We start from the raw sequence: 16,938 nt of genomic DNA on the forward strand, positions 1-16,938 counted from the left end.
GTTGAGAGAAGCACTGCTTTGGAACAGGGGTTCTCAACCCGTGGGTCACGACCCCTTGCAACTGAAAATGGAAATAAAGAGTTTACATAATAGTACATATAGTACATGCATACACCTTCCCTAATGATTATATCTGGTTTCAGTATTTATTTATGGTGTATTGTCTCTATTATTAAGGTTATTGTAGCAGTCAATTTATTTTGGGAGGGGGCGGGGCGGGGGTCCCGAGACATTGCCAAAGCATTTCTGGGGGTCCCCGGCCAAAAACATTGAGAACCCCTGCTTTAGAAGAACAGAAGGCAAACTGGAGGCTTTCGCTGCAGAAGTGCAAATGAGCAGTGTAAGATCATTGTTTTCAGGGAGGACATGGCTACACAGAAAGCGCACACAAATTCCTTAGTGCACAAAGTTCAAAATAATTTAACTTTACCCTCTGGCTCTAATATGACCTCTAGGATAAGGTATGTCCAATGGCATTCCGGCACTGACAGGAGGCAGTAGTTATCCACCACATTCCAAAAGCAATACTTTTACTACAACGAGGAGAGAAGCTCAAAAAGTTATAGTGGTATAAAACTGTCTGAAAGGATATCAGGTTAGCAAATTTATGTTGACAATAAGCAGGTAATTCAAAACATAACACTTTTTCCTTACTTGGCTTCTTGTTTTTCTTACTTGGCTTGATGTCACAGTAAGACAGGCCTGCCATAGAAAACAACTGACTGACTACAACTTGTCCAAAATGTGGCAGCCAGAGTTTTAACTAAAGTAAGATGAGAGAACATATTACTCCAGTTTTAGCCTCACTTTAGCTCCCGGTTGTTTTTAGGAAGCATGGATTTTAAAATAATTGTACTTAGTTTATAAAGCTCTCAATGGTCTTGCACCTTAATTCCTACCTACTGTACATGTCTGCATGCCTAGATATGTCCCAAGGCACCCCCACAGTGCCTACAATGGCATTTAGAGAACACGGTGATGGGTTGTCCAATCAAGCCGATAGTACATGGGCATTGACCGTTGGCATAGGGGAACGACAAAGCTTTACATTTAGGCTTTTCATTAGTATTTTGGCAGGTCTGAAGGGATCTGAACGTGGCCTATTGCAAGAACAAAGAGGATGCAACGGGCCATGGAGAGAGTGAACAATAGCAAGACAAGTACATGAGCGAGTGCAGCAGACTAAGACATGAATATTGAAATAAACATGAGGTGCTGCTGGGTGTCCAACTGTCCATGTGTCCATGTGTTCATGCAAAACACTACACCGACTCGTTTTTTGGCCTGACGACCAGTATTGACTGGCCAACGTTGTGACCCTGGTTAGTCATTGTAGCAGAGGCAACATAAACTTGACTCGGGGGCTCAGGTTCTTATTGCTATCTTACACTATTGCCAAGCAAACAGGGTCTCCTCCCAGTGGGACGTGCGCCGAGGACCTCCCTAGGGAGGCGCCCGAGAGGCATCCTAATCAGATGCCCGAACCACCTCAGCTGACTCCTTTCCAGGCGAAGGAGCAGCGATTCTACTCCGAGTCTCTCTCGTGTGACTGAACTTCTCACCCTAAGGGAGATGCCAGCCACCCGTCGGAGAAAAACTCATTTCGGCCCCTTGTATTCGCGAGCTTATTCTTTCGGTCATGACCCACACTTCATGACCATAGGTGAGAGTAGGAACGAAGATTGCTCGGTAGACGGAGAGCTTTGCCTTCTGGCTCAACTCTCTTTTCGTCACAACAGCGCGGTACAGCGACTGCAATACCACTGGATGACTGATTATTATTAACCACCTAACTTTCAAAACAAGAGCACATTGCAGACACTATAGTGCCTACTTTCTAAAAGTTTGGACAAGATTGTGTGCACACACAACATCTGACCTTTCAGAAATACAAGCCGGAACACCTCTCTAACCAAAAACAGCGATTGATAAGCTTGTCACCTTTTCAGATGCTCTCTCTCTCTCTCTGTGTGAAATATCACCAATTGAATTGGCAGGAAAACTGTTCCGAAATGTCAGGTTAGAGAAACTGTCCATCTTCTTCGTGTCAGTGGAAATATCATGGCCCTTTTCATACCACTAGTCGTCAATCAAACACACAGGAACAGGTGACCTTACCAATGCCACTGAGTTGGCTTGTGTGATGTTGGTAAATCTGCTTTCTCGTGCGTGAATGTAAAGCGCCTTGGATAACGGCGCTATATAAATGCACCATTTTCCCTGCATTTTGTTCATCCTCTGATCCATCAGACCATTTCCACTTCCACTTCATACACAGCACTGCTGTGAAACACCGGCCATTTCTCAGCCAGGAGACTCGGGCCCCCCAACCAGGGCGTAATTTAAGCTATGTCCCTTTCTCCCTTTCCACTACCAGTCTCTCCGGCTGTGCCCTCGCTCCATCCACCCTTGTGTTCCACCCTATTCCAGTCTTACAACCCACAGTACCATACTTTATTTACATAACACGAATGCGCCGTGACTGTTTGCAATTAGCACACCCCCATTTACCACCCTCAATTAACATGGGGGGTAATTGTAATTACTGATTAAACTTTGACGAAGCCAATATGATGATGAGGTTGATTTTGTTAAATCTTTGCATGCAGTGTGAACGCCAACGGACCCTAAAACCATTCACTGTCACATACAAACTTACAATCCAACACTCGTTCCTATGTCAGCAGGCCGGGGATCCCTAACTCGGTTCTTTAATTGTGTGGAAATGGCCAGCGAAGATCAATCAAATTCAGAGCAGGGCTGGTTAAAATCGATGGCTGTTTTCAGAGTTATAGGCATCGATCAATGCTAAGCGTGACCTCTAGGCCTGTATTGGATGTGTATTGCCACATTAACCACGATGCAGTTAAATCATTGATTGGCCAGCCAGGTGCTATCCCTACTACTTGCATAGCACATTGTGTGGCAGATTAGACAGGAGGACACATGGGCATGTTCTGTCCTGCTAATCCATGGACCAGTATAGTGATGATCATTCCAATTTAGAGAAGTAGTCGTCACTTAATTGGCTTCTCTGTGTGTGAGTGTGAGTGTGAGTGTGAGTGTGTGTGTGTGTGTGTGTGTGTGTGTGTGTGTGCCACAACCCTTGTGTCTAGTGCTTCGTTGTAGGCCAGACTTGATAGTAGAACGTCTAGTTTGGGGCGAATGATTCAAAAACCCCAGCATGGGTGACGTACGGTACTCTATCTTAGGGGGAAATGTAAGGTCCTATAAAGTAATTCTGGGATGCAGTGGATGAAAAAGTTATTTACAGCGGTGCCTTGAGCCAAAGAAGTTTGAGAACTCTGGCCAAGATAGACGACTAGACATTGAGACAACCCATCCGACTGGAAGACGCTGAAAGAATTGACTTCTGTACATCCCTAGAATATCACTCTCTCCTCCATCAAATGGTTTTGGCAAAGTTCATCGTGTTGGGGGAGGGGGGCAGAGGGCTCAATGACGGGTAATTACTGCTATCAGAGCTTACCAACACCAAAGTCACATCTCTGCCTATCCCCCTGGGGCCTGATTAGAACCGCACTCTGCTCCACCACGTCTCTCTCTTACCCCACAATTTTCTCTCTCGCACGCACACACACACACACACACACGCATACACACACATGCACAAAAATGATTCATCACACCTGCAGTGATACAGCGTACCAGAAGCAAGCCTCATGATGCTTTACTCTGCAGAGGGAAAGAGAGATGAGCGGGAGAGAGAGGCAAAGCCTCGTGCACTGAGGGAGAGAGAGAGAAAGAGCTGTGTGACAGAACGAAAGGCCACAGGACTCAGACACACAGGGAGGGACCCTGCAGAGAGAGAGAGCCAGAGACAGTAAAATACCGTTGATGATTAGATCCAAAATGAAAGGGAAGGTTGGCAAATCCTCCTGTTGCGGATAGGGGGGAGATGTCGGCTACCAAGACAGTGAGTGAGCTAGTGAGGGGTGGGGGATTTGTGATGTCAGATTTAAAAACCGTCTGAAAAAACAGGCCACACTATAGCTCAAGACAACTTGGCTTACATGCATGCTTATCAAAGCCCTATCTAAATCACCGTGTGATGGACAGCGAAAATAGGCGATCTAGAAGATCACAAAATGTCACGTGTCACGTCGCATACGAGATTTTGGGGTAAATGTTGCCTATAATGTCATGACCAACCAGTTCCTTTCCCCTCCATCAGGCGCCCCGGCTGGCCAGGGGGAGGCAGTTTAGAGACCAGGATTACTGCATGTGTTTTGTGAGGGTACATAACTACCTACCTACCCTAGGGGACACGGGGAGAACATGCAAACTCCACACAGAAAGGCCCTTTCGCCAACCCTGCCTCGGGTATGGGCACTGATGATGCGGAAGAGAGGACACGCAGCCAGCGTCCACAGCGTCCCGAGCGGGAATCAAACCCAGGACCTTCTAGCTGTGAGGCGACCGCACTACCGACTGTGCCCCTATCTTTTTGTATTTTTGAGTGGTGCAACCACTCCAAGGAACAGCAATGTCCGTGTCCGTGTGTTGTTCACGTACCTATGTGACGTTAATGAGCACCAGTATATGACCAGTAGGGGCGCTGTTTGCCAGAAACAGAGAGAGGGATAGTGCTGAACTGTTGCCTGCTAATGAGAGAGAGAGAGAGAGAGAGAGAGAGGGAGGTGTGGGGGGGTTTGGGGGGAGTTGCACCACTCAGTTCACACGGGTATGATTTTTAAGTATAATGTAACGACCGTGGGAAGCGGCCAACATAGCGACCAACAACAATATAATATACCACTCATCCCAAAAAAGTGAATCCTCCCTTGGCCACGCCACGGGGGATTTTATAGGCTTCTGGTCTTCAGGGAGGAAATACTTCAATACTTTGACCCTAACCCCACCCACTGGGAAACCTGGTTCCCATTGTAACCACCTGGATTTGAACCTGGCTCTTCTTCCCTGCATGCGAGAAACGAAACATCTACCGCTCAGCCCTGGGGAGGGAATCCCACCCCAGGGACCAGGAAGGCTGGGGGGAATCCCCCTAGGGCCATGAAGGGAGGGTATTAGGCTTCTATAGTCTTCCAGCATAGAGTTACATATATGCACAAAAACAAGGCCGCTCATGATTCCAATCTAAAGGGGGATGGGAAAAGAGGTGTCAAGGAGAAGAAATAATGGTCCATATTTGAGGATCGGGGGGGGGGGGAGGGAGAGAGAGAGAGAGAGAGAGAGAGAGAGAGAGAGAGAGAGGCAGCAGTGGAGAAGGAAGGTAGTGGATCCGCCGCAAAGGATGAAAAGGACGAGAGAGAATGGAAAACAAGCATCTCAGGAGAGAGAGAATGAGACGATGGTGGTGATGGTGACCATACCGAACACTGACGGGCCACTGCATAATCACGCCCGTTAGATGTTGAGCAAATTAAAGCCTTTACACTCGCATTGCTCCATCTGCCATGATGAATAAGAGGCTGTGTGTGTGTGTGTGTGTGTGTGTGTGTGTGTGTGTGTGTGTGTGTGTGTGTGTGTGTGTGTGTGTGTGTGTGTGTGCGCGCGCGACCGTGCGTGTGTACGCGCGTGTATCTCCTATTTTTACACCGTGCCTATGATCCTGTTCAAAAAGGGATTACAAACACACTGCGCATTAAGCCGATTTAACCATTTAATTACCTGTATCTGACACAGTAAGATCACCGGTGGTAACACACGGGACTTACACGCGTAATAGAACCATGCGGTTTATGAGTCATCAACACAACCTGCATCAGCGCGCTGCCGTTCGTCCCCCCAGGGCTGTCCTTATTCTGGATCGATGACCTCTGCGATTAAATGCACCAAAACATAAAGACACCAACACACATACTGTATACGCGCACGCACGCACGCATGGATATGGTTATAAACAGAGCTCTGCACTCACCCACACTGCTGCTTATGTGCTTACACACATTAAGACGTTGAACCCCACATAAACCTAGGCTACATGTGAGTGTGTACACACACACACACACACTTAAACCCGCATATCCAGAGTCTCGTGGGGCTGAGTTGAAGGGCTTGTGTTGGCGTTAAGTACAAAGGCCATCTTTAAACACACAGCTGAGCAGGGGCTATGCAGCACATATGCAGATGCTGCATGTCCGTATATTCTCTCCTGCTTTTAGCTATTGGTAATAAGACATCATGTTCAATATAATGTTGTTAAATGTTCCCAAAATGAAACATGAATGATTCGGAATTACTTTCATACATGTCTGACTTTCTGTCTGTGAGCAGGATACCCGTTAGGGTCCATTTGGTTACAAACTATAATTTAGCTGGGGACACCCTGGAACTCCCTCAAGGACCCCTGGGGGTCCCCGGACCCCACTTTGGGAACCACTGGCTTAAGTAACAATCTATTAACGTCTAAAACTATATGCAAATAGCTCAAGTGCAAACTGCAAAATGTGCAAAATGCTAATTACATTATAGCCACAGACATGTGGCCGCCATGTAGCGTTCAGTATTCCATAGTCTTTGTGTGCGGCTAGCAGTGCATGGTGGAAAAAGTATTAACGTTTTACTTAAGTAAAAAGTATTAATTCTGCTATATAGAAATAAGTAAAAGTCAATGTATGTAAAAGTACAAAAGTATTGGCATCAAAATGTACTACAATGTACAAAATGGTGCTAAAGTGCTAAAAGTAAAAGTAGTCATTGTGCAGAATGTCCCCGTTTCAAGTTTTCAAATGTATACAAATCTTTTGAAAATAGCAGATCTACTATTTTATAGTAGATCGACTATTTTCAAATGGCCGAAATGTATTGTCTACTGTATATAGGGCTGAAATGTATTGTCTACTGTATATAGGGCTGAAATGTATTGTCTACTGTATATAGGGCTGAAATGGTTACTGTATGTTTTGTCACAATAATTGAAATGTACAAAGTAAGAGGAGTGGAGTAAAAGATCTCCACCACTGGCGGGTAGCGAGGCTGAGATACCGACCGTGCAGTAGGTGTTGGTGGTGGTGGTAGCAGCAGTAAGTGTTGGTGGTGGTAGTAGCAGCAGTAGGTGTTGGTGGTGCAGGTGGCAAACGTGCATGCACTCTCTCACTGCCTGGACCTGACAGGACTTGCCGTCTTGCCCCGACTGCAATAACACAGCACGAAGGCCAATTACCGTTCAAATAAACACCAGCGTTCCAGCCTTCCGCGACACTGGAACGCCCCGCCAGCCAACACCACCCACCACCACCACCACCACCACACAGCGGCCTCGCATGTTTACAGAGGCTCCCTAAGCTAGTAGCCAGCCTGCTGCAGACGGGCCCAGCCTGGCCTGGCCGCCCACGCTCTCACCGCGCACATTGTGCAAGACAGATGGAATGATATAGAGAGAGAGAGAAACGGTTCGCATGTTCTCCCCCGTCTCCCCTACATGCAGTAATCCTGGTCTCTAAACTGCCTGCCCCTGGCCAGTCGGGACGCCTGATGGAGGGGAAAGGAACCAGTTGGAATAACGTATTCCTTCCACGAGCTACGTCCAACCGGAACCCCCCCCCCCCCACACACACACACACACACACACACACACATAAAAAATAAGTGGCTTTGACTCCTTATGCATAGAAGGAAGCATGAGGTCAGTCCATTTCTCTCCCCAGGTTGGCAGAGGGAGTGTAGAGCCCACGATTACATTAGATAATTGACACTGCATGGATGAAAAAAATGGGTTACAAATATTGTGGGATAAAAATGTTAAAAGACCACTTTTCAACCTATCTTCATAATAGGTCCTCACTAATAATCATGATAAAATGGCACAATTATTTTCTACTCAGTCTGTGTCTTGACTCATAGGGCTGTGGGCAGTTCAGAAACCCGTCCACCAGTGACATCATCGTTATAGGCATACATATATTTTTTAACAATAATTATTTTACAAAAATGTTTCGATTTTTATTATCGTGAGAACGATGGCTTCCATTTTTGCATTGCAACTTTTCAGGACTATAGAAAGCCTGCCGTTTCTATTAGCTTGGATTTGGACGGGTTTCTGAACCGCCCGCAGCCCTCCGATGAACACAGACAGTAGAGCAGAAACAAATGGTGCCATTTTATCATGACCTAGTCTATAGAGATAGGTTGAAAAATGGAATGAAAAAATGATATATAGAGCAACGGGTGAGCTGAGCCGTGTATCCATTTCTGACACTCACTCACCGTCTCCGTCACACAAGCATGCGCACACAAAGTCATCCGTGTATGTACAGTTACTACAGTGTGCACAGCCTTCTCTTTCAGGGTTGAGTACACACGGACACGCCCACAGTAGAGAACGGCAAACAGACGGCCCTCAACACCCTCCATCACACACACACTGCACAAGGTCACCGGCGCCATACGCACACACAGTCATCACAAGAGTGCACGGCTCACACAGTCACAGCGACAGGTCACAATTAGGACACACAATACAGCAATATACACACCTCCAGCTGTGTGTATTGCACTTGTAAATGCAAATAAAATGAACTGAGTATTTTTGAGTGGTGCAACCACTCCAAGGAACAGCAATGTCCGTGTTCACCTATGTGACGTTGGTTAATGAGCCAATGACTATGAGTACCAGTAGGGGCGCTGTGCCAGAAACAGAGAGAGAGAGAGATAGTATTAGTGCAGCACTGTTGCCTGCTAATGAGAGAGAGAGAGAGAGAGAGGAGAGGAGGGGAGAGGGGAGAGGGAGAGAGGAGAGGAGGGGGAGAGAGAGAGGGGAGTTGCACCACTCAGTTCACACAGGTGTGATTATTTTTTTACTCTTCGGAATGGTCAGTATATGTATGCCGTTTTTTGCCACCTTGAGGGACCTGCGACTGAGGGAAACGCACTGAAGATTGCACGGCAATACTCACGGCCCATTTATCTCATCTGGCCGGTAAAGGGAAAGCATGCGCCACCAATCAATGCAGCCTTTTTTGTATTTCATAAAGAACTGCAGGGAGAGAGAGAGAGAGAGAGAGAGAGAGAGGGAGAGAGAGAGAGGGAGAGAGGGGGGGGGGGGAGGTAGAAATTATGAGGAAGTACTTCACTAAATCACCCTTATCACCAAAGCTCATCAAACGGCGTTCTACTTGGTTATCGATCCCAACGACAAGCTGGTCTGCAATTGTTTAAACAGAGTGTTTTTCCATTTCCTGGAAACAAGGTCTCATGCTCTGACCAGCATCTGTCAAAAAATAAATTAAACGGAAAAAGAACAGAAAAACAATCAATCTCACGACTCCCAAGGTTTGGTGAGATTGCCACGCACGGCACGCACTCAGCAGCCACCAATGAAATGGACGGAGGCCATATTCTGTGGCTCCGTTGATTGAGAGGTGTGCCCGGCCCCTGACAAGCTGCTGCACTAGCAGAGAAAGGACAGGACTCAGGAGTAGTTTAACCGACAGTGAATCAACAGGCTGACCTCGCCATAAGTACAGCGCTCTTATTTGTTACAGGCAGCAGCCGCCAGCAGCTCTACCGGTGTTATATGGCTCTGGGCCAAAATTAACTTTTTTTTCTCCCAAGGTTAGAAATATGAAGAGCCGCTCCCCCCCCCACCCCTCCCCCTTCTCCTAAACCCAACTCTCTCTCTCTCTCTCTCTCTCTCTCTCCGTCTCATTTGTGTCTCGGAGGAGTTGGTGGTGAGTCTCGGCTAGCCCGTAAACAACACGCATACGCAGAGATTTTATTCCACCGTACTCCGGTTTCCACTTCACTTTTTCATTTCATGGGCCTATCGCTGTAATTTGAACACGCAGCGCACCGCTGAGCACTGAGGGGATATCATTACGGTAAAGCATTTTTCTCAAATAATAGGAAAAGGCCGGGCAAATTTTTTTCCACTCTACTGAAGAAACAAAAATGCAGCTAAGGTTTCTAAAAGGCGAGGCCAATACTCCTTGTACCCACGACAAGAATGTGAATAGACCCGTGCACAGGTGCAAGGCACGCTAGCTCAGCACAATATTCACAATATTTCAATGTTAGGAGGACCGCAAAACTAACTAGCACAATTTCCCTGAAATGATCTGTGGTAAAGAAAGAATCGCGTACCTGGAAGTAACAACAAATGTACTAAATGTTTTGAGAGGTTGCCGCAGCATTGAAGGTCAAATGGAAGGAACAAAGGAGAGCGTTTATATGTTCCATCGACATAATGATTGTCCCTGTACTGGCTGGCAGTGTGGATATCGTCAATAGAACGACTGCACTTGTGACTGTGACCCACCATGGAGTACACACAATGGAGTACACACACCACTCCCAAGCAGGGAGTGGTGTGTGTACTCCATTGTGTCTGCGTGTGTGTGTGTGTGTGTGTGTGTGTGTGTGTGTGTGTGTGTGTGTGTGTGTGTGTGTGTGTGTGTGTGTGTGTGTGTGTGTGTGTGTGTGGTCCCTCACAACAATTTATAACCCTTTGTTGTTTCCAGATAAAATTGGACAGAGACAATGAGGAGAGAGACAAAAATGGCAGGAGAGAGCGAAAGAGGGAATGCCATGCAGCAAATGAAAGTGCCTTGGGTAGGTTTCAAATGATTCAGTGTTCTATGGCTTTAATGTTAAAATGCATTCAAGTTGTATGTTTCAAGTTTGCATGACTCAAGTTAATCTCATTAACTGTCTTGATATGTGCCTGTTCTTGTATACCCATGGGGGGTTTTTGCTAACGTTCCCTGGTTTTGCTTAGCACGCTGCTTCGACAGAGCGGAGCCTCAAACGGCAAGTTTAACTGTTGCAATAAATGATTAATCCACTTTGACGTGAGCGTTTCCTGTCTAAATTAAAATATATTGGTCTTCTGCAATTACAATAACAATTTAGGCATTTAGCCTCTTAGCCATCCAAAGTGCTTTTTGTCAGCCTTCACTGAACCGAGCTGAGCATTTCATCAGTGCTTGCCAACATGTCCAGTACAATAATACTCAGGGGCAAAAATCCTGTTATCAGCAATGAAAAAGAGGCATCAGAGCACCGTTAATAATAACGACGTCGACAACCCATTTATGTAGCAGTTCTATAGTACGTATTTTCTTAAATGCAGAAGCCTCCTGCTAGGAAAACCCGATAACCGCAACAAAACATACGCCCCGATCTGCCATGGCCCACTGACCACTTAGAAGCCTTTTGTGTATAAATATCCTCTTCCACAACGAACCGTTGATGGCAAGCCAAAGCTGGAGGTGAAAATATGAACTCGTCAGATTCAAATTAATTACCGTCGAGATTCAAAGGGCCCTTTTCCGCGGCAGCAGTCGACAATCGTCCGACAGAATAATTCTCAGTACAACCTCTTTGTCATGTTAAATCATGTCCACCGCTATTCATCCGGTGCGTCAGATTTGGTCCGCGTAATGCCAGGCGTCCCTTTTCACATCCATATATTGTAGTACTAGTACTACATACACACACACACACACACACACACACAATGCAAGATGAAGTTCTTGGCTGCCAAAGTGTGCAGAAAACATCAATTAAGCCCTCTCATTTCTTTTTCCCCAAGCCACCGACTGCTATTGCTGACACGAGTCATCATTATTGGTGAATAATTGTGGCTCTGCTCGTGTAATTGGTAATGAGATCTGATCATTTATTAAAGCAGGTCTGTCTTTGAAGATTGTAAGGTATACACTTCTCCGCAATCCCGAAGTCAATTCCCTAATGTGAAGGGCCCAAACCCAGTGTTCAATACTTTAATCTGTACTGAGAAAGAGAAGGGCTCTGCCATGGTTTCCTCTCTCTGTGTGTGTGCTTGTGTGCGTCTGTCTGTCTGTCTGTCTGTCTGTCTGTGCAAACTTGTCCATACAGTCAAGCATGAAGGCAAGACACAGGAAATCCCTTACACTCACACATACACCATCATTATCCAATATCTGCAAATCTGCTAAATTCCTTCAGCAGGACACAAAGTAACACTGTCTAGGAGTAATTGAGTTTAACACCGTTTTACAATTTCTTATAATTTGTAACTCAGGCTAAAACTAAATTACATACAATAAAGGCCTGTGTGTGCGTGCGTGCATGTGTGTGTGTGTGAGAGAGAGAGAGAGAGAGAGAGAGAGAGAGAGAGAGAGAGAGAGTGAGAGAGAGGGGAAGATTAAATGGCACTTTAAAATGGCACCTCAAGTAAGTGTTGCATAAAGGCTAAACATCACCAGATAATTGGTTGAATCCAACCGTAGCGAACAGAACAGAAACACACACTTTTGAGTGGAAGAAACACTCTTGCTTCCTCTCTGGAGGTTCAGACTATACTGTAGGACCTTTCTGCAGGTCTGACTCTGTACTCACTACACAGCTGCACGCACACACGCTATTCAGTATTCACTAGGGTGCAAACATATAGGGCTTGAAAATTGAAGTGCTGCATACACACACACACACACACACACACACACACACACACACACACACAGACACACACACGCATGCATGCACACATACAACCATACACACATGCACACGCATGCACGTACAGCTCCTCCTCTCCCAACGGACCAACCTGAACCTATCACAAGATAAATGGCTTACACTTTTGGTAAAAGGACAAATTGAAATGTCATGCAACAGGCCATTTATTTTAAACAATGCACATACGGCAATAACATGTAAACATGGCAAGTCTCCATTAATAATGGTCTGAACAACGCATGCGCGCACGGCACGCACACGCACACAATTGTGTGGCTTTGGAAAGATGATTTATACAGCCCTCATGACATGCTCTTCACGAGGGCTAAAGGGTTAAGGTTAAAGAACACAAGTGTCTGCCTAGTAGGTTCAGGAGTTGGCCGTCGTAAAGCCTACACACACAGTGTGAACAAGCCCTTGGCCTGCGGCTCTGCAACATATCCCATGTCCTAATCTTCCAAACAGTTTGGTGAAAATGTGCCACGGAGTGGTATCGTGTTTTTTGAATGAATAATGGCCGGCTCATTTTTTTGGATTAGTTTTTTTTTGCCTGGCAGGTTTATCGTCATCATGCGGACAGGAAGGTCTCCAGGCTAACGTCAGGCACAATGGCAGGTAGGCAGAAGCTTCCAGTAAGAACATAATAGCAGGTAGGCAGAAGCTTCCAGTAAGAACATAATAGAAAGAAAGGGCTCTGGCATGTCGGTTGAGAGGAATACAGAGAAGGGGGGGGGGAGAGAGAGAGAGAGAGAGAGAGAGAGAGAGAGAGAGAGAGAGAGAGAGAGAGAGAGAGCGAGAGAGAGAGGGAGAGAGAGACACACACACACACACACACACACACAGAGAGAATGTTATTTGTACATATACATTGTTTTATCTTGATTGTTTTGTTCATCTTTTGCTTTGGCAATGTAAACGTATGTTTTCTCATGCCAATAAAGCTCCTTTGAATTGAAATTGAACTGAGAGAGGATGAATGATGCAGGGCAGCGTGATCCATACAGAACGGAACGGGGGCGTTTGAGGATATTAGAGAGGTGCAGGCAGGCAGAGTGTGTCTTAACCCATTCTGACCGGGCACCCATTTTGGTGTTGGCATCATGTTATGCTTTAGCTATTGAAAAATAGCAGATCTACAAGCTCATATCGCGCCACCGAGTGGCGCGATACGAGCTTGTAGGTCTGCTATTTTTGAAAAATCGAAGAACGACTGACATTTTTTAGAATCTGTTCTCAGGTCAGAATGGGTTCATCAGACCAGTGTGTGTCCAGTGGAAACCTCGTATGAATCTGATCTCAGGTCAGAATGGGTTAAAGATGGAGAAGTACAGGCTGGGAGGTGGTGAGGGTCTGCATGAAGACGGAGATAAAGATGGAGAAGTACAGGCTGGGAGGTGGTGAGGGTCTGCATGAAGACGGAGATACAGACAATACCACTGACTGGACATCTGGAGTGACTATACTGGCTTTGAGACACAAGCTATTCTTCAGGAGAATTCCAGCAGTTGCTGAGAACAATAGCTGGCACGCACACACACACACACACACACACACACACACACACACACACAGTCACACACACAGTCACACACACACACACACACAGAGTGTGGGGGACAAAAACAGCAGCGCACAACAGGCAACCCCCAGCCTGGAAGGAGAGGGGAACACACAGCACTCCCCAACGCACTCACACAGAGGAGGAGGTGGGGGGGGGGGGGGGGGTTGGGGTAGCGAGGGGGGGCTGCCGGCCTACAGAGTGTTGGCATTTGGCACGAACAGACGCTCACAAGCCCCTCGGGAGACCCCAAAGATGAAGGGAAAGTGAAGGGAGGGAGGGAAGGAGGGAGGGAAGGGGGATCTGCTCCGTGCATATGGGGAGGAGGGGGAATGGAGGAAACGGGAGGGGGGGGTTCGTGGTGATGGCCGTTTTCAACCGGCGTGTGGAGTGAAGCACACACACACACACACACACACACACACACACACACACACGAGGGAGAATGAAAAAGATCGAACAAACCAACGAACGGACACGGTATATATATATATATATATATATATATATATATATACACACATATATACACACACACACACACATGTGGAGATCAGTATGTGTATACAAGCTGTGGCTAGCCCACGCATCCCACACCCCATACACACACCCTAAAAGCAAAGAGGGGGGACGGGGGGGACGGACGGACGTACACCAGCAGCAGTACACCAGACACCGGAACAAAACCTCATTCAAACCCCAACCACGGCTGTAGCTGCCTGCCTGCCACTAAAAGCTTCTACGCAAGGCGTGGCAACAGGGCTACAGGCTGCACCCCAACCAACCACGCTACAGCGAGAGAAACAGGTGGAAGAGCCATGGGGTGGTTATATTAGCGGGAAGGGGGGGGGGGGGGGGGGGGGGGGGGGGGGGGGGGGGAGGGAAGCCAGAGGAAAAGCAGTGTGTAACGCAGCCCAACAGAGAGCAAGAGCAAAGTCGACGGACAGCTGTTTGGATGATAAAGGTGAGATATAGAGGAGGGGAGAGAGAGAGAGAGCACGGAACATGAGGGGCAAAGTAATAAGCAGAGAGGATGGATACAGGCAGCAATGCACGCACGGCATGATGGATGGGTATGCACAGGTGTGTGTGTGTGTGTGTGTGTGTGTGTGTGTGTGTGTGTGTGTGTGCGTGTGCGTGTGCGTGTGCACACACACAGTGTTGCATGCAGACGACAGAGGTATACAAAAAGGCTGGATGCTAGTACAGATAATCCCATTCAATTCAACACGGCATTATCCTAATAACTGCAGTGGCTATTTTGTCACAGTTGACATGCACTGCATTTACATCAGAGGTCTGATCAAAATGATAATGGAAAATGAGAACTCATGCAGACGGACAAAGCAGGGAGAGAGAGAGAGAGAGCTGCTTACTGAGTGCATGTGTAAGAAAGAATTGCCCCTCACTATACAGACCGCAGTCCCACAGCCTTTCAGAAGAGCTGCTCCCATGCTCTCATTCTGAGCACAAGAAGATAAGAATATACAAACTAAGGAATCTCTTTCCTTGTGTGCCTGCAGACAGTCAGATCAACATGTATAGCCTATATGTACTGTAGCCTATACAGTTACACCTAAGCAGATTTATTGAAGCCCCGGGCGTGTGGCACAGTCTCAAACAGAAACTCAAACCCCAGTCTATTTCCACCAGTCAATACGTGTCTGTCTGTCTGTCTGTAGTGTATAGCCTATACAAAAATGAGCTACTTAATTATTATCTCTAAATATGAATCTGCTGTACTATTTCATTTCAGTTGACAGCTTTGAGCACTCTAAAAAGCGAGAAAGGTATAGCTTTGATGATAGTAATTGGTATATACGATATAGCTTTCTGGGAGAATTATGGGTTCCAGCTGCATAGAATATTAATAGTGGGTTCTGCCGGGTTGCCACCACATTTCGCTAGTAGTAACAAATGTATGGTAGGCTATACTTATTTATAACAGGCAGAGTAAGAATAGACCCAATCAGGGTTTGGGTGCAAAAGGTATAGAATAACAACCCTTTTCCTCCTCATTATTTCCTTGCAGTGTATAATAGGATAATACATTTCGCTCTCTAAAGCAAAATGCTGATCCAGTTGTTTTTTTTCTTCTTTTTTGCTATAGTCTATAATGCTCATATAGGCTATCGATAAGGATGCACCTGCTCCTGAATTTGCATGTTAAAAGCCTGGAATAATCTCAACGCCTCGCTTACATATAGCTGCATGGACATCGCACTCAGACTCAGTGTAGGAGGCTGTACTATCATGTAAATCGTAAATCGGGCACATGTAACCAGTTATTTTTTTTCAAAGCGAGGCAATAATACCCTGATGCACACATGTGCAAAACGATGCATGCTGACGACATCAGATTTCTTGCTATCTCTCCATCACGCACGCTTGCAGCTTTTTTCCCCCCCCTTCACACCCCACCAATAATAAGGTATCTCGTCCCGTGCACTTGTCTTGAAAGTGAATTACCTGCAGCAGTGAGAGCTCCGTTTCTACAACACGCAGGAATACATACAAGCAAACAACTTTCCCTTATTCGCCCTGCGGCAGATGGGGGGGGGGGACCTCTCTCTTCGATATTCATTCAACCATGCACACCACACACACTCTTTCTGTTCTTCTGCCTGTCAATTCCGAACCAGTGAGCACAATTGAATAGGGTCTAAGGGGAGAGATGTCTACGGGGGTGCGTGCATGCCCACACCGGCCGGGTGCGCTTAATATAACGAAGGCACGCAGTTATCTTATCACAGGATAGGCTATTTTCTATAAATGCTATATTCATTCTTCCTCCGTGAAGTGGCAGCGCATCACATTTCGTGCAAAAATCAAAAACGTGCGCCCACAGCTTGGGAAATCCGTTTACCGCATTCCTCTCTCTCCCCACACGCCGCACACAACACTCAGCATCGACTGCAACAGCAAAAAAGAGCAGCGTTGGTTGGTTGTTCGGCAGC

At 46.5% G+C, this 16,938-nt stretch overlaps 1 protein-coding gene across 5 annotated transcripts in view; it reads right to left on the minus strand.

Annotated features, from left to right (window-relative positions):
- fat3a (FAT atypical cadherin 3a) overlaps positions 1-16,938 on the minus strand; it is a 238,986-nt gene that overhangs the window by 221,739 nt on the left and 309 nt on the right. The window lies entirely within an intron of this gene.

The sequence above is a fragment of the Protomyctophum bolini genome (assembly GCF_963924005.1).
Source record: "Protomyctophum bolini genome assembly, chromosome: 9".
Lineage (NCBI taxonomy): Eukaryota > Metazoa > Chordata > Actinopteri > Myctophiformes > Myctophidae > Protomyctophum > Protomyctophum bolini.